General features: G+C 38.7%; 1 protein-coding gene across 3 annotated transcripts in view; it reads right to left on the bottom strand.

The window, feature by feature from the left end:
- SSBP2 (single stranded DNA binding protein 2) overlaps positions 1-27,376 on the bottom strand; it is a 127,565-nt gene that overhangs the window by 51,101 nt on the left and 49,088 nt on the right. Inside the window, exon 2 of one of the 3 annotated variants that reach the window (XM_053969040.1) lies at positions 1,348-1,472. The exons of the other annotated variants lie outside the window; for them this stretch is intronic. The gene's annotated coding sequence lies outside the window, so the exon portion shown is untranslated. The remainder of the gene's footprint in view (positions 1-1,347; positions 1,473-27,376) is intronic. 3 annotated transcript variants of the gene reach the window in all.

The following is a 27,376-nucleotide window of genomic DNA, read 5'->3' as shown; positions in this document are numbered from 1 at the left end:
ACTACAAGATGCCATGCCTCCAACTGAGGCACCTCCAGATTTCTTTTTTTTTTTTTTGTTCCAGAAACTTGGAAGTAGCCTCATTTTGAGGGGATTAAAGGATAAACCTCAAGGATTATGATGGAAAGCTAGAAAGACAAGGCAGGGTTTTACCCATGCTTGGCTCTGGTTGATCACCACAACCAGAAGAAGGTACTGTTTCTCTTCTGGGAGAAGTGGCTAGAGTCACATTTAATTTTTATTGCTGCCACAGTAGAACAGCTTTTGTGACGCCCAAATGGAATTATCTGTATTTCAGTCTGTGCACAGTGCATTAACTCATCTCAGTTAGCAAGATCTTGTATTAATTTTGCTCAATATTCAATCTACAATAAACACACTTTAAAAGGAACTAAGCACTGTGCATGACTCCTGATAGTTTCAAAAGGTATTTCCAATTAAATGTGTGGTAGCACCTTAAAAAAAGAAAAAAAAGGTAAATTCTACACAAATAGCTGTCATCTGATGCAGAAGAGTAAAACTGTGGCTAATATTAGTATTGGTGGCCAAATGAACAGTGCTTAAAGAGCTTCCTTGGGTAATGGGCACAATCCAAGCAGAGTTTTGAAAAGAGATGGTTTTCCAGCATACTTGGAACAGAAATATATCAAACAGATACATTTGTTGGCCTCACAAAGACATTCTAAGGCTGGTCGTACAGCTCAGAAGTCTGTGAAGCCAAGCTCAAAAACAAAGTGAGGCTCTTTGTTCGATAAAGAATATTTTTCATGTTGCCTCCTAAACATTCTCTTATTTCAATATTTCTTTTTTTTGAAAGAATTCACTGAAACTCCACTCACTTCAAACTTTGAAGATACCAAGATGACCAGGGCTCAAAACTTAAATAATTAAATACTAAACAATCAATTTTTAAGAAGAATCCTACTGAGCCAAGTTCCAATTTAATGGTATGATGTGTCTGGAGGATCTAAACACAGGGGAAAGAAAGCAGGGGGTAAATAAAAATATTTTTTCAGGAAAGTATTATGAAGATATGAATTTTATATAGGCTTGAAAAGAACATGAAATAATAAGTTCTTCTCCATTTCCAAAGAGAAAAAGGTAAAAAAAAACCTCCCTGGAAATGTAAAATACAAAGGAAAGTATAAACATGCCCATTATTATTAAATTATCAATAGTGCCTTTTCTTCATAATTAAACCTAATTCAATGTTTGAAGACATGTTTAAGTCTTTAACTGAACAGGTATGAATGTGAAGTTATACAAAGCAAGTTCTAAAAACAAAATTATAAAACATTATATTATTTTTAGATTATTTTTAAAAATAAGCTTTTAATTATCACCTACTATTTGGATTTCTCAGAGGCTGCAGAACTACTTGAGAGCACATGAATCTCGGATAAATAACTGAAGTCAGAGTCTCATCTGATGCTAAAACATTATCACATTCTGCCAAGGTGGTGTGCTAATGGCTGTATGGGAAAAGTACAAAAATCAATGAAAATCTATTAAATCTAAAAGGTGCTCTTTTTTTTTTTTTTCATCTGAAGAAGCGATATTAAAAGCATGTCTGCAATTCACACCCTCCATGATCAGATTTAAAAAAGAAACTGAAATCTTACAACCTGTGACAACATCTGAAGGGCCTTCAAAATGAGAAGGGATACACCCCAAAACATTGGATTTTTCACAAGAAATCTTGCACAGTGACAGTTTGCAGAGTCATCGGTGGTGAACATTTTCTGCAGCTGTAGAAATTATAGATTTCTAACAAAACTAAAGCAGGTAGAAATCTTCTTCTGAAATATGGCAAATCAGTTATCCACCTCTGAACTGATTTAGGAAATTAGCATCCTCCTCTCATCAAATGAGGTCACTTGCATCATTATATTTAATTTATTTTACAGCTATAAAGAAAAAACTTAATGTCATTATATTATATATGGGAACCTCATTAACAACATCAGGAATTTCATAACCACGGGGAGAAATAAATCAATGGAGTCAGGAGGATTTGGGAGAATTCATTGTGGGACCTTCTGCTTTTGCAATATGAGTGTGTGTGCACAGGATATGACAACAATTTACAGTAGATTAGCAAAGATTAAAAAAAAATTAGAAGGCCAAAGATTACAAATAAGTCTGAGTCATTAAAAGCCCAGGCTTACAGTGCTTTAAGGCAGTACCTTGAACTTGACTTGCTGCATTGGAAAGATTGATTAGAGTAACACAGAACTGGAAAAAGAAAGATTATCCATTTGTTTCTGTGATCAACAATGATCAGTGTAAAACAATTGCCAATATTTAGCCAATTCCTTTTTGGATTGGGCCCTTCCAATCTATTTCTCTGCTGCAGCCAGGTTATATGGAGACAAGCAATTTTGGGTATTCTGGCAGTGTTTAATTAACCAAAACCAAAGACTGACCTAACCACTGCTGAATAAACAGCTTCTGCCCATCATTTCTAGCCTAAAAAAATACAAAAGAAAGTGTTGTCATGGAAACCAGTCTATCCCAAAGGTATACTGCATTTTTATAAATCCAAATTATACCAGTACCCATATTTCCCTTATTAGCAGACATAAAATCTTTGTCACGTTACACTGAGCATGGCCTCCACTCAGCACAACTAAAACCAGCCTAATTTTTAAAACAAATTATTAAGTAATGGTAAGAAGTACATATAAACTATGAGTTTGCTAATATGCAAAGTTATAAAATCTCTAGACAAATATGACAATGCATGGCAAGTCACATAAGAAGACCGAAAACACCGAGTAATTGAAAATCAAAAAATGAAAATCACGAAGTCTCAAAAAGCTGAGAAGGATCTGAGTGCTGATGTCAGCTTTTGGCTGATTTTCCAGGACTTTCAAATGCACACATTACCCTGATTCATGTCTGGACCTCAATGCTTATATATTTATTTCATTTATTTGCTGCACCAAGGTCAAAATCTTTACAACCTGGAGAGTGTCCAGTATGTTTTGCCCAAACACCTCTGAAGATTCGAAACGGCAAAAATCTTGCTCAAATCAATTCAAAATGGCAAAAATCTTGCTCAAATCCTCCAGAGTGAAAGCAAAATTAAAGGTATTTTTTTTTTCACTTTAAGAGGCACTGTGCAAAGCTGTGATAGAAACTGCCAGGATACAGGTCAGTCATGGAGCAGCAGGAAACCAGGCTGATGCAAAGGAACACCAGCCTCACTTCTGAGCAGATAAAATAGGAGCTGCTCAAGGGTTTCAGCTACAGACTGTCTCAAGAACATTCCTGCAGCAATGTGTTTATAAAGAACCTGGTGAAAATGGGAAATGGAAGATATCTGCTTGCTCGACTCCCAGCTCCAGCAGACAAAAGCTCAAGAAATATTCCTCTGAAGGACCAGGACTTTCAGCCTGTGCAAAGCAGTAGAGCTACAAAAAACTGCCAAACACCCAAAATAAGAAGAGAGGCAGAAGAAGACTCTCAGGTCCCAGTTTCAACTCTTCCCAGTGACCATGTTGGCTTATTGACTCTAGGACACTCAAAAAATAGGCTTGGACTTGGTCAACCTTTGCATGGCATAGCCCAGTGAAAAAAACTTCACAAAGCCAGCCAAAATCCAGGAGGATTTGGTACAACAGAAATCTTCTTGCTGCTAGAGGAGCAGTGGTGATGGGACTGGGGAGCCATTCAAGACTCTGATGGTGGTGGAGAAATACTTATTAATCACTGTGAAATACATGGGCAGACAAGCCTAGAAATTGATTTGTTTTAAAATTCAGCAGATAATAAAAATATGCTTAAATGCCATTTATTCTGGTGACCCATGCTGTATCTGGAGCTGTTCACAAGGGTTTGAATCTCTGCTGAAAATGAGGAAGAGAGAGGGAAATCGACCTGGTGTTCACAGCATCTCTGTTCCCATGGCCACACAGAACCTTTCCTGTCACAGAAATAAAGCTACTAGGGACTACAGCTGGGGGAAAATCCAGGCTCCCTCCTAGGGCACGAACATTTCACTCTGCTTTCCCATGACAGTTCAGGCAGTCAGAGGTTTTGCTGCATTGACAGGTATTTTACCCAGAAACAAATAATCCAAAGGGGGTAATGAAGCTGCTGCTAACCTGGGGATTAATTTGGACCCCCATTTCAAACTTTAAATTCCTATACCTGGCTAGCAATCCAAGCCTGTGACTGTTTCAAGTGTATTCCTTTCAAAACCACATTGAAGTGGCCCATGAGGCTGCCTATGGTTTTGGGAGGCTGCCTCTTCTGAGCTTCACTTCCAAGACCAGAAAAAAACCCACAATTTATGGAAGGGGCTCATGAGACACAGACACTCAGTGCAATTTATTTTTTTTTTTTACAATAACTGTAATTATCAAAATGAATAACCACAATGGTGGTTTCCTGCTCCACAATCTTCTCCCTTGTCTTCAGATTTCCAAGAAACCCTGAGTGATGTTGTACATGCAGTAGCAGACTTCTGTGTGCATGGTTTAACTTTTTTGTTAAATATAATAATAATAGCATTTCAGTTGCTCAGTGAGAACATGAACAGAAATGTCATTTTAAATAACTTAAAAGATGAAAACCTGACACAGTTCATTGTCAACAGCTGACTTTTGTGAGCCTAATAAAAATTTTGAAGTGTAAGATACATCATGGCCAAAAAACACAGATTCTGTCCAAGTCTTGCTTACAGTTCTTCAAAATTAACAATATGAAACTTTATTTTCTTTGTAATTTCACAAGCCTGTCATGACGTAAATTAAAACTGGAGAAAATTTTACTTGAGATTTCTATTGAGTTTTATGAAGTCCATGAAGTTCACTCATGAGAATTTCTACCCTAAGACTCTAAGAGATACTGCAACTAACAAAACATCATGTATCTGTTGTTGCTAATCATCCAACCTGGATGTTCTTTAGGTCATACTTAAACAAACGACATCTTTTTTTAACCCCCCCCCCCCGTCACAATCTTTCAACCATTTCTAATTAATGGCAACTAGCATAACTAAAATAACCCGCACTCCAAAGTTTTTGGAGTTATGGAAAACAAAGTTCCAACCTGGGCCTTCCCAGCAGTCATAAATCACTATAATTTTTCCTAAAAGGAGAAGATAGATAACCTCGTTTATTTATTTTTTTTTTTAATGAGTTTCAGCATGCATACTCTGAGGCACATGAAACCATTAATCAGGTATGGAAAATCCATTTCTTTATTCACAGAAGACTTGAACACAGCCAGTGTGTGGGACTCACTACATGGATTAGAACCTACAAATTGATGGTATTTAAGGTTCTACGTGCACACCAGTGGCCTTGGAATAATGTGTGATTGGGGAATTCAGAGGCTGTGTTGCTCCCAAACCAAAACCAGCGCCATTGATTGCTCAACGATACCCAAAACTCTTCATCAGCTCCACACCAACATGACAGGGGATGGAGAACTCTGACATTTCCCCACAATCCAGCAGAAGCAGTGAATAAAGGAGAGCTACAGTGAGAAAAGAAGCCAGTTATCTGGAGCAATGAGTGTTGATGGCAGTCAGGTACACTGGGATTCTTCTGACTCCATCCTTACTTTCATTTAAATGGTTGAAACTTCTCAGCCCATATTAATTTTTCTGCCCTCTGCATTTAACTCCATCTATATTTTCAGCCTTCATCCCAGCACTTTGTTTTTGGTTCCAGGCTAATTGTGTCTTCAGACCACACCCATTGCCTAGTGTATTCCTTGTACAATTTTAACCATTAAGGAAAATTTCATTGTTTTATTTAAGTATTAAAACCAGACCTCCTTGTGCCCTTACCCAACAATCAAAATAACAAATTTAAACCCAAAATCCAGCATCTAAACCTCTTTTTGTCAGATGCTTTGTGATGGTTTTTTCCCATACTGGTAAAGCAACAGCTGTTGCTGAGCATTTTTAAACACAGGAGCATTTCTTTTTGTGCTGCTGGGTAAGATAGCCAAAATTTAAAGTAACAATAAATTAAAGCTCATTATTGTCATAGTAATGGCAGTGTAATGTGTTTAAATGGTACTTAGAGATTGTGTCTTCAGAAGTCAAAATTAATTACACCTGTGCTACCTACCACTGATTTACTCAAAAAATTACAGCCTTTGATGAGGCTTAAGAAAAACCTGATTTAATCTCATCTGTAACCTCTGTATTTTTAAATAAAGGCCATATCTAGAGACAAAATACAATGAATATAATGCAAACCATCACCCAAAATAAGAGAACATGTGACAGGATGGCAGCACACAACATTACAGCAACTCACTTTACAACTCCTGTTTTCAGGGGATTGGGTTTATTTCTGTAATAAATGATTACTTAGAAGATTTATAACTCTGTTTCAAGGTAAGTACAGTAGGAGTAGTTTCCCTCAGGAAGGACTGCAAGATTACATCAATAAGCAGGTCCCTGCTGATTCCTTTAACCAGTTAGGACTTGATATCCTAGATGATTTCATATCAAACTCAGCAAATAACCCTTTTTGGTGTGACCTCAGAGAGATTTCAGCAGCCAGGCAGCAGAGCAGGAGCACAGGGGCAGAAATGTCTGAGTCCTGCTCCTACAAACAGCATTTAGATGCTGTTGCTTCTGCTCCCTCTAAATTTTCATGGGTTTGATTTGGAGGAAAAATCTCCCACAGTAGCTAAATGTAAGATTCTCACAAATACACACACATCCAAGGACTGTAAAAAAAAAAAATTCTACTACCCAAACTCAATAAAGCAGCTGTACTTTTACAGGAGTACAAGAGAACATTTCATGGTTACAATCCTGCAGATCCACCACCTACTGATATTCTCCCTGAAGTGTGCTACCTAAGTAGATGAAAGACTACTGACTTTTTTTTTTAAGCCATGAATCTTTAATACAACCAAGGTGTCCTAGTATTTTTGTCACCTCCACCAAATTTCAGATTCCTATAAGTAGCTATCTGGAGTTGATAAAGTGGTTGAGGTTTCTCATCATGACACTGTTTTATGTCTTTCACATTCAAAAAAAGTTGAACCTAAGAATCATAACTGTGTAGAACACAGGTGACCAGCATCATAACTAAAGCAGAATGCTTCAGAGAGCTGGAGATTAAAATCAAGAAGGACTAATGCAAATATTGGCAGCAATCTCAATTAGGATTTGTCATTCTGACATAAAGCACTACTGTGTGAATGGTGTAGTTTTCATTCAATCCAGCTGTGATTCATGATGCATACCTTTACATTTGTATTTTAATTTGTACATTCATTTTAAAATTTACATATAATTGCATTTATATCTGTGTGCAACACACAGTTCAACATGGCATTGTGCTTTATTCTCAGTAACACACTACACTGAAAACTGCACTAATTGCCTGTTAATTTTTCAGAGGTACAATTTAACTGTAGTAGTTACTCTCAATGCCCAAAATGAACTCTAAAAGTGTCCACTTCAAGAGCTACCACTTTCAACTGTTGCTACTGCCCAGACAGAGCTCTTCTTACACATGTAAAATCATGTAAAATGCCTCAAAATTAGGCATTGGTTTGGTCACTGTGGGGCAGCCTGAGACAACAGGAGAAGATGCAGTAAACTAAAAGTAATTCTTTCAAAGTGTTCCACAGAAGGATATAAGCCAAATAAACCTAATATTACATGGATTCGTCTTAAGAAGAAGAAGGAAAAATTTGTAACTGCTTCCCTTTGCTTCCATAAATTCTTTATGGCTTGGAACCAAGTCCTTGGCTTCTTCCAATTAATTTTGTTCTTATCTTTAATATCTGTCATTTTTGATCCCTGTAAAGCTTTCAGTGCTGTCAGCATTACTGGCACTGAGAACAAATATCCCCATTTTTAGGAAGTACTACAGAATCACCAAGTAATTTAGGTTGGAGGAGACTTCTGGAATTCCTCTACTCCAGCCTTCCCAAAGGTGGTTCAGCTGAGCAGGGACTTGACCAGACAAGCTCTGAGTATGCCAAAATATGGCACCACAACTTCTCTGGGCAACCTGTGCCAGAGTTTTGTCAAATTTGATGTAGAAAAGGTTTTCCTTATTTTTACCTGGAATTTCCTATGTTCTGCTCAAACCTTGTTCAGGTCAAATCACCCAGTAGAACGGATTTCTGAAATAATTTTCCCATTTAATTGGCACTATTCATACAACCTGAAAATATACAAAACATGTTCTCGGTGCATTTCATTGACACTGTCATTTTCTTTTTAAATTAGAGGAGGAAATGAATTGTCATATGAGAATCATTAGACCCACTGAGCACTCACTGCATTTGAGAGGCAAGAATATGATCAAAGACCTGGAGGGAGAGTTCCAGACTGCAAAGCATAACAAACCCCTTCATATATTTCAGGTTTTTCATGGAACTAACAGAAGGCTTCGACTCCACCAATCCCATCTGTGGTAAGCACATTTTTATTTTTCTTAAAATTTTTCATAGAGGTGCACAGAGAGAAAGAAAGAGAAAACAATTTCTATTTCTACACCTTGTTTTTCCTATTAGAATGTGTTTAAAGAATTGTTTACCTGGGGTGATTGCTTAATTAAATTCTAGTGAGAATTGTTTGAGCCTGATGGCAAATCAGATCCACCTGTGTCTAAACTCTCAAAAACTAAGTCATGAGTTGTGAGTGAGTTAGATATGGTAGTTAGAAAAGTAGGTATGTAGTTTCAAATCTTCTTTTAAATAGTATATTAATGTATTATAGCATAGTTCTAATAAAGAAATCATTCAGCCTTCTGAAATGATGTTGGACATCATCATTTCTATGCACTAAGTTCACCTATATTTTACAATACCCATCCAAGGTACAGCAAGTGGAATTTAAAATCCCATTTTACTGGGAAGAAAGGAACAAGATAAAAACACTGGAATAAAATTCATAGCTACAAATTAAATAATGAACAAATATGATTTCTTAGGATAACTACCTCTTGAAACAAGGCTTATTTTCTTTTACAAAACATAAAGAAATAAAATTAATAGCTATTTTGTGTGGTGGGAAGAAAATTTTGAAACATGTAGAAGCACGTATAAATTATACGTGTTTGCAAATATGCAAAGTTATAAGATCTGTAGACAAGTATGACAATGAATGGCCCATCACACAAGAAGACCGAAAACACCAAGTAACTGAAAATCGAAAAACAAAAATCATGAAGTCTCAAGAAGTTCAGAAGGACCTGAGTGCTGATGTCAGCTTTTGGCTAATTTTGCGTAAGTTGAAAACGACGCAGAAAAATGAAGTGCACGGCAGGATCTCCATGGTTCTCCTCCCAAGAAGCTTTAATGCTCCACAATGACCCCTCCTGTCCCACCACGTGCCAGTTTTGGCAGGGACTCCCCGAAAACCACTGTCAGCGCAGCTGATCTGACTTGGGACCTCTCTGGCCATTCCACCCCAACAGCCTGCCAGCACTAACTGGAATTTTCTATTTATCCTCTATCCTTTTACGAGTTGTTTTTGTGGTTTTGGGTTTTTTGTTTCATTTTGAGACCATTAAATGAAAGGAACTGATTCAATGGCTGTGACATGAAAATATCTCATAAAGGAAGAGCTTTAAAACCTTATCTCACTGGATTTAAGGACTTTGATACTCAAGGACAGAGCTGTAAGAATTCAGTACAAAATCCTCATAAATTCTGAACTTAGGGATGTAAGGAGAAGTTTGGACATGAGTCTGGCCATGATTTTCTCTCTTGACTTTGTGCTAAAAACTACTTTGAGTGAAGAACTTGTAGGTGGACAGTAAAAACCAGATTAAAGTACAGTATAAGCATGTGGACAGATGGACAGATGTCAGAACCTGCAAATGTTACCACTCGAGTAGGACTAAGACTAAATTAACTAATTGTGGCACCCTTATTTTGTTGTCATTTGTAAATATTAAGTAAAACTTAAATTAAAAATAAAATTCACATTAATAATATTTTTTCTGGCAACAGATGTAATATGCAATTATTAAGAACTTACTATTCAGACTCTAGTAGTATATAAACCAAACTGTTTATTATTTATTATTATTAAGAAAATAAATAACTCATGCTTTGAAATCCCCCATTTACTGAGATACCAGGAGCCAGTCTGCTTTATGGCTGAGGCTTCTAAAGGAGTAGGGTGTCAGCAATTTTAGAGGAAGAAAAACTTTTGCCTCTGTCAGAATTGTATTCCCTTTTATTCGTGACACCTTTCAGCTTGCGAAAACACTGAGCATTTTCTCTACTCTGCTCATTTTTAAGTTATTTTCTAACTAGAAGCTCAAAAATCTGTCAGAACTCTCCCAGCCCAAGCCTGTCTGTGACCTAAGGAGGTCAATCCCACGACCTCCTGTGCAAACCCTTCACGGAACCCTGGGAAACATAGGGAAGGTGAAAGGTATTTGTACATTTATGGGCATTGAAGGACTGTTACCAATAAAAATTTGGCATTTTCATGAAGTTGGAGGTTGGAGGTTTCAGCAGTGAAGGAGCAGAACATCACTGGTGAGGAAATTCATGTACAGGATGACCCTCAAAGGGATAAAATTTATCAAGTATTAGCTAGGAAATGGATAGCACACCTACAAATTAACAGAATATATATTTTTTAATAAATCTCTGGCAGAATAAATATATAACAATAAAGAGTGATTGTGAAACCATGAAAGCAAACACAAATGTGAAATGTGAGGTAATTTTGGTAAAGCACAGGAAAACGCTGATGTCAGTCCAGAAATTATCTGTGAGATCCCAGCTGGGACATGGAAAACTGTGACCATTAAGTAAAATTAATTTGGACTGTACCAGAATTAAAGAAACACAGGGGCAAGAGGTTTGATCATTAATGGTGGTGGAGAGCTAATCAGGCTTATATGGCCATTTATGAACCATAACTAATTTCACAACAGACATTCAGAAAACTGGCAGAACCAACTGAAGGTGAAGCATTTTCATATTGAGAATATTATTTTGATTCTGACATCTTCTGAAGCAAAGTTTTATACATCTGTATAAAATTAACCAAAAATTAACAAATGTAACCCCCCTTCATGGTTTTGGATGGGAGGGGTGGGGTTGTGACAACTGGTTTGCCCAAATTTTAATCCAAAATCATAAATTAAAACAAAAAAATGTATATAGTAATAGGAAGTTTGTTCCAGCTTCTAGGTTTTTTTTGCACAAAAGTCTCCTTTATATCTGCCACTCTCCTAAAAGCTGTAAGAAATGCTAAAGATGCTCATGCCTGTGTTCCCACACCACAGTATTTTGTAATACTCTTGTGCAACATGGTCAAAGGCTCTTGTGACCAAAATAACTCCAGATAAATTCCTAGCAAACAGAACTGTAAATATTGTTGTACTCCTTTTGACTTTGATCAGGCTACACTGTGTTACCCTGGCTGAAAACCTGCCCCAAAATATTAATGTCAAACTCTGATTCCAGCAGCACAGAACAGGGAGGGAAAAACAGAAGACTGAGAAAACTAAGGTTAAGTGGTTTTTGAAAATTTGACCAGAGCAAAGCTAGTACTCAAATTAGATTGCTTCCATTACTTTATATTTTCAGTGCTAAGAATGTATGCTCTTTAATATTTAAGACCATTAAAAAAATATTGGAGATGGCAATATTCCCTCTCCCCATTTTACAGGACAGCAAGTTTGGGGAAAAAATGTTAACAGGACAAGACAATGGCAACAGGGGGTACAGGCAGGAGATCCCAGACCTCCCAGCCCCACATCCAATCCTTTTTATCACTTTATTTCTTCCTTAAACCACATGTTGTACTCATGACTGGATGTAACTGCAGCAGGCCTGTGTGTAAGAATGATTATTATTTTTAAGGTCACAGAAAACTGTTGCTTTGGTTTTAAGGATCTAAGAAAAAACACTTGAGGAAAAGTGGAAAGGAAGTGGGGGGAATTAAGGAAAAGGCAATCATGTTCAGAAATAAACAGACATTTTCTTGACATCTTGTTTCATCCACAAAGTGAGGAGAATATCTTACCCTGCCCACTTGTGGTGCAGGTTAGGGGAATGTACTCGAGACAAAAATGGCTTTTCTAATGCCCACCTAGAGAAGTGGAAAATTCCTTTTCAGCAAGAGACACTTAAGAACTGTCCGAAGTCAAGAGAATATCCTTGAAGTTCAATACACATCTGTGGTGCTGTTTTCTAAAATAAACAAATACAGCTGATGTGATGTGATGCCAGTAACTAATTGATTCTGTGCTAAACAGAAGTACCTCAAGGATCTTCAAGGAAGACTCCCATAGGCTTCAAGAGCTAGTGATCCACAGGAGCAAGAACCTGGCCAGGAAGGCAAGAGATCAAGGAGCAGGGACCTGCTGGACACAGGAAAGGGACAGAAGGAAATGCACAAGCAGTGATAAAGGAGAGGTGACCTGGGTAGAGTCTGGAGGTGAGTGTGGGTTGTGTAGGAATTGGGGCGAGGAAGGACAAAGGCAGAGCTGGAGCTGAACCTCTCAGGGACACACAGAATAACAGGAAAGGCTTCTACAGGTCTGTCAGACAGAAGGTCAGAGGTACCAAGCCACTCTCCAGAGTACTGGAAACGTCCTGGCAGTCAGGTGAAGTCACGGGTGACTGGAAAAACGGGAAACATTGCCCCTTTCTTTAGAAAGGGTGCAAGGGAGGAGCCTGGGAACCCTGCCCTGTCGGACTCCCTGTGTGCTGGGAAGGTCCTGGACAGCCCCTCCTGGAAGCTCTGCTGAGGCAGGGGGGGACAGGAGGTGACTTGGGACACGGCCTCACCACGGGTGAGTCCTGCCTGACCAAGCCAGGGGTGGCTCCGTCAGTGGACAAGGGAGGGCTGCAGATGGCATTTGCCTGGTCTGCTGCAAAGCCTTTGACACAGACCCCACAACATCCTGCTCTCCGCACTGGAGAGAGACGGATTGGCTCTTATGTGGATTAGGAGTTGGCTGGATGGGCACACCCACAGGGGGACTGGAAAACGAGTCAAAATCCAGATGGACACCAGTGACCATTGGTGTCCCTCAGGGGTCTGTGCTGGCACCAGCATCAGTGACACAGAGGCATCCAGGGCACCCCCAGATGGTGACACCGAGCTGAGGGTGCAGGGGCACCCCTGAGGGACAGGATGGCATCCAGAGGGACCTGGACATCCCAGGAGTGGCCCATGGGGATCTCAGGAGGTTTAACCAGGCCAGGGCTGGTGCTGAGGCCCTGGCACAGGTGCCCAGAGCAGCTGTGGCTGCCCCTGGATCCCTGGCAGTGCCCAAGGCCAGGCTGGACAGGGCTTGGAGCAGCCTGGGGCAGTGGGAGGTGTCCCTGCCAGGGCAGGGATGGCACTGGGTGGGCTTTAAATCCCCTTCCCACCCCAACCACTTAGTGTATGATTCTGTGATTCTATTTTACATAAGAACAGTATGTAAACTCCAATGAAAAAGTTACTTGTTTCTCAAAGATAGGACACAGAAAGCACAAAATGATGCTTGCTTATGTTCTTCTTGGGAAAAAACACCCAAACAAACAAATCCAAAAATGAAAATTACTGTACAATGGGTAAAGCAACAGCAAAAATTCCTGCTATAAAATGTGGGTGAATTAATGTACTCAAGCTCGTACTGAATTACATTTTCCCATAAATTATCTAAACATCAATACTCAGAGATATTTTCTTTCTCTTCACTCTCACTGCATCACTTCACGTTTTTTCTGGAAGAGACTCAATCTTAAAGACATTGTCTGCAGTTGCCTTAAATATTACTTTACACAAGGGGTTTTGTGCATTAATACTACCTGAAAGAAAACCCAAAAAAGTCCTTTCACTGTCTAGAAATCTCACAATTTCTTTCCCACCAAAAGATATCTGCAAGTATCAAATAAAAAAAGAGTGTTTATAAATGTAAAAATATCTTAAGCTAAGGACATTTTGATGTGAAAACAAAATGATCAGATGCTACTTTAGATAGTGAAGAAAAGTGTGCTCTTCACAAGAGTGCTGCTACACCGGAGTACTGGAATGACTGAAAATATTACTGTATTTCATCTTTTCAGAAGATAGATTTCAAGAGGTATCAGCAGACGGAACAAGCAACTCATCAGTGAAGGGTTAAAATGAAAAACCGTGTCACGGCAAAGCTATAAAATTTGTTCTCCTACATTAAAAATGAATCTTATGCTAAGATTATTTGGTCCTGCCCTGGTTCAGAACGTTTCCACGCCTCCTGTGAGTTGAGGCTCTGCGCTGAAGAGCTTCCCATGGGGTGTACACAGGCAACGCTGAGCACGCCCCAGCCCTCCAACAGCAATCACTTAATGATCTGAGCCACCACCAGCAACAGGCACTGCATGCAGTTTCGAGAACATTAACCTCCTCCCTCACCATTCAAAATCCAATTACCCACCCAGCCCACGAGCATCACAATTACTCTTCATTAAAAAAAAAAAAAAAAAAAAAACCAGTAGCATCTAATATTATAAATCTAGCTCATTGCGCAATTATTTCCCATAACAAATGTACCATTTGAAATAATTGTTCAGAATCCTTTCTGGAAAGCAATCCCAAACCCAAGATGGTTCTGTGTGGTCCAAAAAGCACTTTTATCGTAGGAGTATGGGCAAGGGGTTGGAAGGAAGAAAACCTCTGGTGGTTGCAGTGAACATTATTGCACACAGAAGCCAGATGAGGCCCTAACACACATTTTTCATTATGAGTTTATAAAATTTTCCATACTGATTCCCACCCTGTTTATTATGCAAGCCTTACACAAGCTTATTTTCCTGTGTTATCATAAATAAATTGAAACTGAGAGATTTTTTTTTTTATAACTAAGGAGAGAACTTCCTCAAATTGCAGTTTCAGAAATACTTCTTGCAAAAAGAAAGTGAAAAAAAATCTCACAAATACAACATGAGAATGTTAAATACAAGAGGTTTTTGTGAGAAAAACTGGTTAGTTTGAGCCCTGGATTTAGACATCACGTGAACACTTAAGTAGTGTTTTTTACAGATGGTGTATTTTGTCAAACTTTTAAACAATTATTTTCTGCATATATTAATTTATAGAGCAATTATATTAATATATATTGTTTATATATAAGCAGGATTACACATTTCAGTGGTAGGAGTGCAAACCAAACAGCAGTATACCAACAATTAGAACACTTCATTAAGCTCTGGAAATAGTGGAATTTTTCAAGGAAAATTCTAAGTATGTAAGATGCTGAACCACGCAAGTTCTGAACCGAATATTTATGATACTCAACACCCATTTCCTATCAGAGACTGTTTAAAATTATTCCATCTGTGGATACAGGCACTCGAATAGATGAAAATCTTTGATCATAAAGGGCTCACCAACCTTACTGGAGCATCACAAGATCCAATAGCCAGAGGTTACAGTTATATTGTTAAAACTGAGAATTATTCAGCACTTAAGTACTGTTTCCAAGAAGTCAGGATTATTAAACACAGGACTCACTCACCAAAAGAGGTTGTGGGCTTAATATTGCCTGGCAGTTGTTCAGGTAAGGCTTTTTTTAAAGTTATGTTCCTACCCACTTTGAGAAAAAAAAATTATCTGCTGTCCCCAGAGCCCCACTTTCTCTGCTTCTTTCCTTTTTTTTTTTGTGCTGGGGAGAATGGAGATGCTTCCTCTGCTCCAGTGTGCTTAGAACAGCTGTGACCCTGTGTGGTGGCACCACTCAGGGTAAAATATCCTCCCCAATGAACCTGCAGTGCTCCAGACCCTCTCCCCTGTGGTTAAACCTGTTCTGACAGTGCAGCACTGCAGGGGCTGGTCCTGATTTTTAAAGAACAGACTGCTTATTTTCCAAGCTGTTTTTGATAAACTTAGAAAATTGGCTTAGTCCTCTTTTCCCTTCTCACTTTCCCTTGAACACTCCTTGCTGAAATTTACATTCCTTACTATACACCTCACGAAATTATTTCAAAATTCCCTGTGTTTTTTTCCTTTGAAGAACATTTTTCACTTTACTAGGTAAGCATCCCATCTTACGTGTCCTTGCTGTTCAGTGGAACACTGACCTTTAAGAAACTGCTGGCTTCTTCTCAGACCATGCCTCCACTAGACCTTTTTAGCTTTTAACCTCAGTGTCTGTCCAATTAACTATCTGATTTTACTTCCTCTAAAGCTTAGTCTCCTCTGTGTTGCCTCTTGGTTCTCTATCTCCCCCTAGGATGTTGAATTTAATTATACTGTAATTATTATTAAATTGGTGTCTCAGCCACTCCATCTGAAATTAACTTCAGTTAGGTATTTAATATTAAATTGAGAATAATGTTGGCTCTCCAACTAACTGTTCTGGAGAAGTTCTTTAACGTGCTGAAAAAACATACCTGAAGTTTTGTGCCATTCACCCATTTCATTTCCTAACTGAAGTCCTCCACTATTGTAACAACTTAGACAAGATTGCACAGACTCTCCACCCCTCTCTGCTGGCACACCAGCATCCCTTCCTTGGCTCATGTCTGAATTATGCAGTTTGTTTAGTTTCTTTCACTTGGGAATGAAACTCTGAGAGGCTTTAAATCTGCCAGCTGACCTTGGCTGTGTAAAGAAATAAGTGAAACTTGAATAAAATAAGCATTGCTTGAGCTATAGACTGACTGCCACTTCTCACTTCCACACACAAATGCACAACACATCTGAAAATATGCCCCAAAACATCTGTACTCTATTTAACCTTTGCCTGCAAGTGCTAATAAATTTCAGCCTGTCTTAAGGCATTTTTTTTTATTTGCAATGAGCTCCCCATGCCTATTATCACCTACCATTTGCAGTCTGATAAAAAAAAAATAGGCAAATCATAATTGATTATGGGGGAGGTTGTATAAATAAAAAGGAGGTAATTTTTACTACAGATAATTTATGCTTTAAACAGAGACAGGAGATCTGAGAAAAGGACAGTTATGCCCAGTTTACAGATAAGAACCTGAGGCAGAGAAATTATCTTCATACAGAATTCTGCCTCAGAGGTGGGCATTCTCCTCAGTCCTCCCCACTTGACTCCCATGTGGAGATAAAGATGTATGAATAATTATAAGGCTATCCTTTCGTTCTGCATTGTAAGGGAAGGGCAAAAAGGGAACCCCTGGAAGGCCTCCCTCTACCTCTGAACCAGCTGATGGAAAAGGAGTTAATCAAAATACACAAGACCTGAAAAACCACACTCAACAACTCCTGAGTGCTCTCTTTTCATGGCTTTTAACATTTACTGTTTTGCCATTTTAAGAACTTACTGAAATTCTTATACCCAGACTACTCGAAAAGACCAGGAACAACATTCACTGTCTGTGTTTACTGTCTGAACTTATTCCCACATTCTTTGATTAAATAAACGTTGTAAGTGCAATCATACTTGTTCTTTATTCTGTATCGTGCCTGACAAATATAATTTCTGCAATATATGAAACACAGTGATTCTGATACTTAAAAGTCTGATGGTGAATTATGAAAGATTTCAGTCACACACACCATAGAGGCTGACTTTGAAACTGGAAAATTCTGTGTCATTGGCAATGCCAGGAATAGCTTCCCAGAGGACTTTTTAAATTCCTGTATAATGTGGCTTTATCACTGCTTTTTCTTCTGTGGCAGAACAATAATTAGAATTATATTAGAATAAATAGAAGTTTATTTCCCTCTCCAGTGTAGCAACAGAAAACTTTTGTTGCTAGTCATGTGGGTCTCTCCTTTGGAGAGCAAAGAGACAGAAAGAAATACCCACAGAGTAGGAAAATCTGAAAAGGTCTCATCTAAAATACATTGATAGTAAGATATTACCTGAGATCTAATCTTCCAGAGCTGAACCTGAGGGCAAGAGTTCACTTTCAGGCTGTATCATGACTAACTGAAAAGGTTAAAGCTATGTTCAAACAACCTTATCTACCTTTTTTATCTTTATCATTACCATTATTATGATTTAAAAGTTTGGATTTGCTACTGTTAAGGAGTCCCTATTTTACTCAGACAAGATCTTCCAAATCTGCATAGAGAGTGCAACAGCTTTTTTTTTTTTTTTTAATGATGCTGAGTGGAAAATATTTTCTCCTTTGTTTATTCTATTTTTCCTGTGCTGTACATGAGGATGAACATCCAGAGTATTAAAATAACTCAATCATTGTTTTAAAAAACAAACACGTGCACCCGAGGGGAATAATCCTTCCTGAATTTCTTCCTCAGATCTATCCAGATCCAATTCTGAGAACTCTTTTTCTCTTACAGATGAGAGAGGAAGAGATGCACACGCTCTTGCCGCTTCATGTTTAAGGTTTTCTTCTTAATTTCTCTTTGATATTTCAAACTGTGTGATGAGTTTCAACTATAAACTTTTAAAAATAGGCTTCTCTCCTCTCAGCAAGGGGGATTACTCTTCCTGCTGGGAAGGACAGAAAACAAGCTAATAATGCTAAGGTTTTGTGGAACCTCTCCAGCGTTTGGGATGCACTGAAGCTGCAATTGAAGGGGGACATTAAGGGCTGGTTGGTTGGAGGTTTGCACCCTTGGGAGATAAGGGATCACCTCACTTCCTTTGCATGGAATAGGTATAGAAGTGGCAGAATTAGTACAAAATTGGCAGGCAAAGACCTGGAGGAGAAAAAAAAAAAAAGAAGGAGAAAACCAGTTTGTCCTTCTATAGTCAGAACAATGGATTCATAACCAGGACACTTGAAGCTGCAAAGAATGAACTGAGAGAACACTGCAGAATGCAAATGCAATCAGTTTCAGGGAAAAAATCTTAATACATTTGTATTAGGATATCCTAATATCCTTTGTATTCTATAATGTTGTTAATGACACTAACAAGACTATCTTGAGAAATAAGACTACTTGACAGTATTAAGAAAAGTCTCTAAGTCTTGAACAGATATCAATGTAAAATTCCAAATCAATTCCATTTACCATATTTGAATCCACAATACTGAACTGGTATGCAAGTTCCTTACACATAAAAACAAACTAAGGAACAGCTAAAATTCTTCAAACTCAAGTTACATCAGTATCTGGGAATTCGGTGATTTTTTTAAAAAACTTACTAATATAATATGGCACATCTTTGACTCCTCTGATGTATTTTAATTCAATTTTCTGGTTTGAACATTTTCCATGTACAAGCTTTGGTTATAAGGTCTTATTCACTCTCCAACCAAAGATGTGGCTGCCCCTGGATCCCTGGCAGTGCCCAAGGCCAGGTTGGACACTGGAGCTTGGAGCAGCCTGGGATGGTGGTGGCTTTGAGGTATCTCCCTTCCCAACCATTCCAGAATTCTGTGACTCTAAGGAATTGCAAGCTCCAAAAAATCTCCCTTTGAGGAGAATGGGTTTTTCCTCCCCATTTACTACCTATGGCACTTACATCACTTACAAAGCCTGAATATTTGACACTAACAGAACTACGAATATCTGGAAAAATAAATTCTCTTCTGCAAAAACTGAATAGAACTCTATTCGGTTTTGGTTTAAATATAAACAGAGCTTTCACTACTTACAATTATGTGCAATGGTTTTGCTCTTGCTATTGATATGTATAAAGGAAAGAGAGTAAAATGAACATTTTTTAAAAGACTAATGCGAGGGAAGGTAGAGATGTCTGTACAAGGCTTGTCCCCAGGGTACAGAGGGGCAGCAGCTGATGTGGAACAGATCCTACTTAGATGGGAAGTTCTGGGGAAAGAGGTTGTCCAAGCTCTATAAGTCAAGACATCCTTGTGTCATGTTAAGACCAGAATTTTCTTTTTTTTTTTTTTTTTGCTCTGCTGAATATGAGGACTACATTGCACTGAATTCAACATATTCTTCTTAATGACTCTAAGTAGAACTGTTTCTGAAGAAATCCCTAATTGGTCTTCCTAAGACAAGGCAAAAATGATCACAGTGCCAGATAAATACCTTGAATATTTCAGCTACCAAAACATCCAAGACTACAAACAGAAGGGCACAGAGAAACAGGGCAAATGAAAGAGAAAATACTGACCACCACACAGGCAGCAGACAAACCATATTAACAGTGCATTTCCCTGACTTTTAAAGTATAAAACACACTGAAAACAAACAAAAACCCCAATCAAGACATGAAAGTCAAGTTTAAGGATTAACCTGGAAAATGGTAACAAGGGAAGCCTGAGAATATTGAGAGAGCTTCACTTCAACAGAAAACAGAAAAAACACAAGACTGGAATGATGGTTTGAAAATCTATGCAGGAAGGGCAAAAATAGTATTATGACAGGTTATTAACTTTTTATGGGTAACAGTGGAGTGTGATCTCTTAAGCACAGAATCAACAACCAGCAGTGGAAGGTGCATGGAAAGTAAGTACCAAGTCAGTGGCAGAATTTCTATAGAAGTGCTCTGGGTGCTACAGCAACCCCAAATTTTTGAGGGCCAGAGAAAAGCACAACTCCGTAATCAATATATTGGTCAAGTACAGAGACAGTAATTTCAGATCTACAGAAAGGTTTGCATGAAAATATATAGATATGGTGACTGGGAAATACCTGCACATCTCAAAGCATTCCTGGTTATGGTAAGAACAAGGGAAAGGAGATACCAAGTTCAAAAGGCTGAGGGCCAGGCAAAGAAAACAGGAATCTTAATTATCTTATTATAGAAAATAGTGTATTACTACAGATAAATACCCTAACTGAGCCTCTTGAACAATTTTTCTCAAAAGGAAAGGTGCAAGAGAGAGGCTAGGATACTGGTTTGGAGAAAATAAATTTCTAAAGATGTGACTAGGTAGAGTTATGAAGACAGGAGCTGTGTTTATGTTCGGAACTGACCAAAGAGTGAATATACCCAGAGGAAAAGGAGCAGAAAGATGAGAGAGGTTAAAAGGTGAGGAAAAGTCACTGTAGGAAACAGTGCAGGAACATCTGGCAAGTCAGGAGGTGAATAGACAGCCAAGCCAACAATGGCACTGAAGGAAGCACAGGATGAATGAAGTCAAGAATGGATCAGAGTTTTCATGTGAGTAAAACAGGTGAAATCTGTTGCATCTGGGACAGAATGCCACAAAATCTGAGTTGGAAAAGGTCCCTCATGCCTGTGAAGGAGAGGTACCCCAAACACAAAGAGCGAGGGGTGAAAAGCTGATGACAGACAACGATGTGGCTCAAGGAAAAGGAAATCAGTTTGGTTTTTTTTTTTTTGGTGTGTGTGTATTCTTATAGAAAAAAAGGATTAAAAACCTTTAGTTATAAATCAGGGGGTAATAGCAATTAATAAGAGAAAGGTGAAGAACTATGCAAAGAATGCAAGAGAAGGAAGCTGAACAACTGGAACAAGCAGCAGGAGAGCTACAACCCCTTCCTGAACCTGTGATGGAACAAAACTGAGCAGGGAGAGGGGAGAAGGCAGACCAAAGGAGGGGAAAGGTCACACTGTGTGTTACTGTGCTGTGATTTTATTATTTGTAAGACACTGGTGAAATTATACAGAGGGAAGGATGGGGAGGGTGACAGTCAAGAGTTCAGCAGGGATCCAGAACCAGGGGAGGGAGAGCCAAGGGAGCTATTGGGGGATGTGGAGATGTGAAGCTGCTCGGTGCAGGGATGGCAGAGCTGGAGAGAGAGAGAGAGAGAGAGAGAGAGAGAGAGAGAAAGAGAGAGGAGCTGGATCTGTGTCCAGAGGAAGCGGGGCTGGCCGCAGGATTTCCGCAGGGATCCGGCGCTGCCGCAGCCCGCGGGAGGAAGCGGATGCTGGGAGCCTGCCAGGGACAGCAGTTGGTAGGGGGGGGAAAAAAGAGAGAGGACAGCAGAGTTTACCCAAGAGCTCTGTTCAAATATGTGGTTAGAGGAGGACAAACCCAGGAGTCAGAGCAAACAGGGTGAGGACCTGCAGTGTTTGCTCCTGCAGAGCTGGGCCGGCTGGGGATTTCACGTCTTGCTGTCAGACAGCGCAGGGGGGGAAAGCAAATGATGGATGTGCAAGCAGAAAACTACAGCGTTAATTACCTTAAAATATCAATTATCTCCAGAAAATCTCCCCTTTGATCTGGGGAATCCCAGTTTCTCAGTGGTATAAACACACTGAGCTGCAGGCTCCTGAGCTATTCCTGCACATCTGAGCCACCTTGAACTAGAAGTGTTTTTGATCCCACACTCACTACCACAAGTTCTCAACAAGAACAGAGAATTTTCCATCTTCAGCTTCACATTCCAGCAGGTCAACATTCAAGCAGTTCCTATTCCCATCCACCACACAGCTGAAGGCTTAAATACCCTCTTCCTCCTCCTCCTCCTGCCTCTGTGAGGAGCAGCAATATTAATTCTGGAACATGGGACTGCTTTCAGCACCACTGCTGCTGAAAGATATGGGTGGGCCTGACATTACTTCCCCAACTGAAAACTGAAATTAGGGACAGTTCTGCTGTGAGACATATGGATTATAATGCCTGCATTCATCAGATATATTTATGTATGTATGTTTATATATCCAGCAGACACAAGTTCAGCTTCACTGCAGTGCAATCCAGAAAAAAATGCTATCTTTATCTGGGACAAAAAAAAAAAAAAAAAAAAAAAAAAGAAAAGGTTCCCTAAAACTACCTCCAAAAATTACTTTTTCAATAATCACCTGAGAAATTCACCTTCAGGTGCAACAACACTGATTTTTTTAAGGGGCTCTATACATTACCCTGTGGAAAATATTATTTTGGGTCTTGATCAATTATTCTGGGAGTTTAAATTGCAGGTTTTTGAAGTACTCCAAATCCTAAACAGCCTTGCAGCAGACTTTCCAAATGTCCAATATCATGGCACTGAAGCAGCAGACTTACGAATCAGGACCTGACAATTTGTTTTTTCCCCAGCCCTCCTGAAATTCCCAGGAACTTTGCTATACTACAGGAAATCGGATATTGCTGGAGAGCAATGAATTTACCAATTTTCAAGCATTAGACATCATGCTGGGAGCAGGGTTTGAGGACCATGTACAGACACAGTGCAACTTAATATGAAAAAAGGGGTTTTATACTAATCAGCAAATGAAAGCTTGCTTCCAGCACACCAGTACAAAAGTACCACAGCACATGAATTACTCAACACAATTCAGCATTTCACTTTGCATCTACAAAAATAAAAGTACTACAGTGACACAGCGTGTGCTGATTGCATATCTTCAGAAATAAAAGGGAAAGAAAACCCCACTGGAAAAACTGAAATACAGAAAATAATGTCAGCTACTTCAGGCAGCAGATTTAACTTTCTGGATATAATAATGAGCTCTTAATTTTGGGGGTGCTGCTTAATTAAAAAGCTACCAAGAAGATCACAGATACAAGCAATATTGGGTGGTTTTGATCAATATCTAGGGCAGCAATTAAAATAATAGCCTTTTCTACAGTTTGACACTGGATATGGGGCCCATTTCTAAATTTCTTACATTCCATAACAAGTTTTGACTTAAGTAGCTGCTTCAGTACAAAATCCCCTTGACAACATTAAGCTGCAGACTGCTGAGCAATTGGAACAAAGAATATTGACAGCACTGCTTGGGTCCCCAAAGAGAACATTTAGAAACCAAGTAACTGGAAATGAGACTTGAACCAATTCTATGGTTCATCAAACATCTGCAATAATATTTGATTCTAGTGCAGTTACAGGGAGTGAATCGGAATGTCTGTCAGGCTGGGATTAAAAATTAAAGCAGAGGCCTTGGCTTGTCAGGAATTCATGTTGTTAAGGGGGAATAAAAAAAGGAGAAACATGTATTTTAAAAGCAAAATCACTGCTCAGTGGAGGATCACCACCACAATGTGTGAGTTGAGAAAAGGAGGAGAAAATGTGTGTATTTTGTCAAGGCTGATAGCTAGTCTGAAGTCTGACATTCCAGCATGCTTGAAAGCAATACTTGAGACTTTTTTGACTGCTCTTATAAAGATACAAGTGGTTTGTTATATCACTAAACTGTATGATGGGATATCTACCTGCACACAGCAAAGCTGACATAAAATAAAAGCATCAACTAACTTACCTTAACACAGCTTCAGAGAAGTCAGGACTGAGCTTTCAAACAAAGGGACATAAAGCACAGGTCTGGAATGGTGAGTTATGCAAGGAAAACACAGCTAAAAGAAGAATCTGTGCCCTGGGTTATCTACCACAGGCAAACGCAGGGAAGGGTGTTTAGACTGGTCACCTCATCTGTGTGAATATTATCTAAGTTTAAATAAATCAAAATAATAATTTTTAAAATAATTATAATTAAAAAGTAGTCGTTTAAATAATGTTTTTCCTGATATGTAAAGGAAGCCATGATGTTTCAGTACTTCATGGGAGTGGGGGGAAGGTGCAGCCAAAAGCAACTCCCATAATTTGTGCCTGTTAGTTAAATCAGAATCACAGCTCAATTCTGGCAATTTGTGCAAAACCAATTAACCAGTATGGAAATGCCTTTTTATGCAGCAGCCAAATGCCTGTCAGAGTTTGTGAGCCACAGCACTATCAGGAGCAGCAGGTTCAAAACCTCCTTCACTTTCATACTAAGGAAATACCCCAAAATACAAGAAGCACTCCAATTTCAGATAAAATGATCAGGAAAACTTGAGGAGGCTCTAGGACACATCCTCTGTGTCATGAAAGAACTTGTAAGAAGCTCTTGTATTTTTAATTCTTTGTAAATAAATATGTTTGGAGATTTCCAAGTTTAATTTACTATAGGTTGATCTCTGGAAAACAGGACAAATCAAAAATGGCACTCTAAAAACACTGACCTGTGACTGTTTTTTCTTTTGTCCTGACCTTCACTCTGTTTCATGACCAGCTCTATTAATTACAATAATTCACGAAGAGTCTAGAATACCAAGTATTTCTGCACTACTCCTACCCTCATGTAATGTAATTTCTGAATCAGCACCAGTAAGGGTTTCCTAAGCCTTTTTATTTCCACGGAAATCACACTTTAGGATTGACTACTCAAATAGCGTTCAGGGGCATCTGAAGTTTCCCTGAAGGCAGTCAGAGGAACCAAATGTCACCACCACAACCTCCAAAAAAAAAAAACTAAATAAACGTTAGAAGCCCCAGGGCGAAATAAAGCACCAAGAAATTACACAAGAGTTAAAATGTTCAAGGAAATTTGTTGTCCACGAGACAAAAATGGACACATTCTACTTCTGCAGCTCCATGGTTTGCTTACTGAGTAAAAGTGCAACATAGAAATTACTACCAAAAAAAGACAATTCTAACTTAATTAATAACTACAGAATTATTCTCCTGTTTAGGCAATGGTTGTGCGGAAGTGCTTACACCACTACAAAAAATAATTCAGTTTCTGCTACCAGGCAGTATCTTTACACTGCAGCATTTTCCAGGCCCTGTTTAATAAAGCTGGAACACATTTTCTAAGGTGGCTTCTAGTCACTAATAAATCTAGTATGCAAATGCATGTTTAGTTCTTGCAGTTGACCTCAACCTGAAATTCTGAAAACTGCGAGCAATCTAATTTTAATTACTGTGTTTTACTGTAACTTTTCTAAACTAAGAAGTTCCTGACAAAACCAGGATATACCACCTCTTTTATGTGATTGGTTTACAGAGTTTGGTTAATCCAGTATCAGGCCTGTATTAAAAAAAAAAAAGAAAAAAGGCTCTTTGTTAAGAAAATAGTCTATTACTATAGATAAATACCCTAACTGAGCCTCTTGAACAGGCAGCTTGATTTATGGCATCTGGAGCACCTCTGGATTCATCTTATGTTGGGAACAGCTGCTGCAGACTCCACATTTTTATGTCAAAAAAATAAAAGAAGAAAAGAAAAAAGACCCACCAACAGGGTACTTATATTAACATGTACCGGTAGCTAAAATTTAAGCAGGCATAGCTGAGATTTAATTAATGATGTCAGAATCATCAGAACACAAATTACTACCTGTTTCAGCTCGTGCTCTCATTAAATGTATTTTTAAGGCACAGAACAGACCCAGAGGTTTCACCACCTTTCAAACCTTATGCCTGATGTTAATAATGTTATCCGGGCCATTTCCAGTTGACACTATTAACAAATCATCACTGCTTTGCATTTGGATAGCGAGGAAATTGAGAAGAAAGAAGAAAATAAACATACCCAGGTGATAATTTTTTCTCTTATATTTTTTTTAAGTCGCAGGCTGCTCAAAAGGGTTTCTTGAGGGCTTTCTAACCCAGAAGCATGAACTAACTAAAAAAATTGTCACAGACAAACGCTGCAAAGACTGAGGTGGGGTCTGAGAGACTCGTCTGGAAGGATTTGAAAGTTCTGCACAATGTCATTTGTGGGTCTGTGTGGGATTTAGGCACAAAACAGCTGAACACAGGTGTTTAATAAAAAAAACACCTCCATAAACCCCCAGTTCTGTCACTAGGTAGCTCAAGAGGTGCCTGAGTGTCACAGCAGCATCACAGAGACATTTGGATAGACAACTCAGCTACTGAAGTTTAGGAGAACATAAAGCAACCAAAAATAGGCTTTTAAAAAGAATCTTAAACTACAGGTTACCCTTCGTAAACCTGTTACCCATATTGCACAAAAATGGAAAGTTACACGTGTTTGTGTGTTCTAGTGGCAAGAGGAAAAAGTAGATTTATTAATGGTAAGTGTTCAAGAGCTACCCCTTTTGGGTGAAATAGCATCTGGTAACAGGGTAGAACAAGAAAAACCTATCAAAGCCCTCTTCTGCAATTACCCTCTTGGATACCTGAGCCTTCAATACCATTTTCTTGTGCTAATTTGGAATTCAGGAAACTGAATAGAAGCAGTGTCAGCTTTACTGAGGAAATTTCTTTCTTTTGGTACCTATTTTCCACCATTCACTCAGGTCATGTTTTCTAGATAATCAGGCTAAAAAAGATTTTTTTTTTTTTTTTTTTAAATAATGAAAGCTTAGTTCCTTGTACAATTTAAAGAACGTGATTTAGGGAACAGGAGCTTCAACAAAACCCTTAACATACTATAGTGCTGCAACAATAAATAACAATGCCCATCTTGTTCCAGGAAGAAATTCTACACATTATCAGGATAAGACAGCAAGGATGTCAAGTAGCTACATTTTTTTCCTTTTAAGAGGAAATCCAACATATGTTCTCCATAAAGCAATGGGGGGACAGCAGCTGGAGCAAGAAAAATAAAGCAACTGGCAGTGGGAATCACAAAACACCCTTTGTACACAGAGGAACACAACATTATGAAAATACAGGGGAAATAAACAAAATACTATAAATTAGATCATAAGATGGAGCAAAAAGCTTTCTGCAGGGCTATATAAGGGTTGTCCAGCAGCCACCCTTTAACAAGTTTGTCCTTGTAAACAGAAAATTTGAGATTTTTCTTCACAGTAGAGATAACTGAAAAAGGGTGTCTTGCCTCAAATACATAGAAAAAAATCCAGATGAAATAAATTAATAGTT

Source organism: Vidua chalybeata, chromosome Z (genome assembly GCF_026979565.1).
Source record: "Vidua chalybeata isolate OUT-0048 chromosome Z, bVidCha1 merged haplotype, whole genome shotgun sequence".
NCBI lineage: Eukaryota > Metazoa > Chordata > Aves > Passeriformes > Viduidae > Vidua > Vidua chalybeata.
The sequence above is the reverse complement of the archived record's forward strand: the minus strand, read 5'-3'. Positions and strand labels throughout refer to the sequence as shown.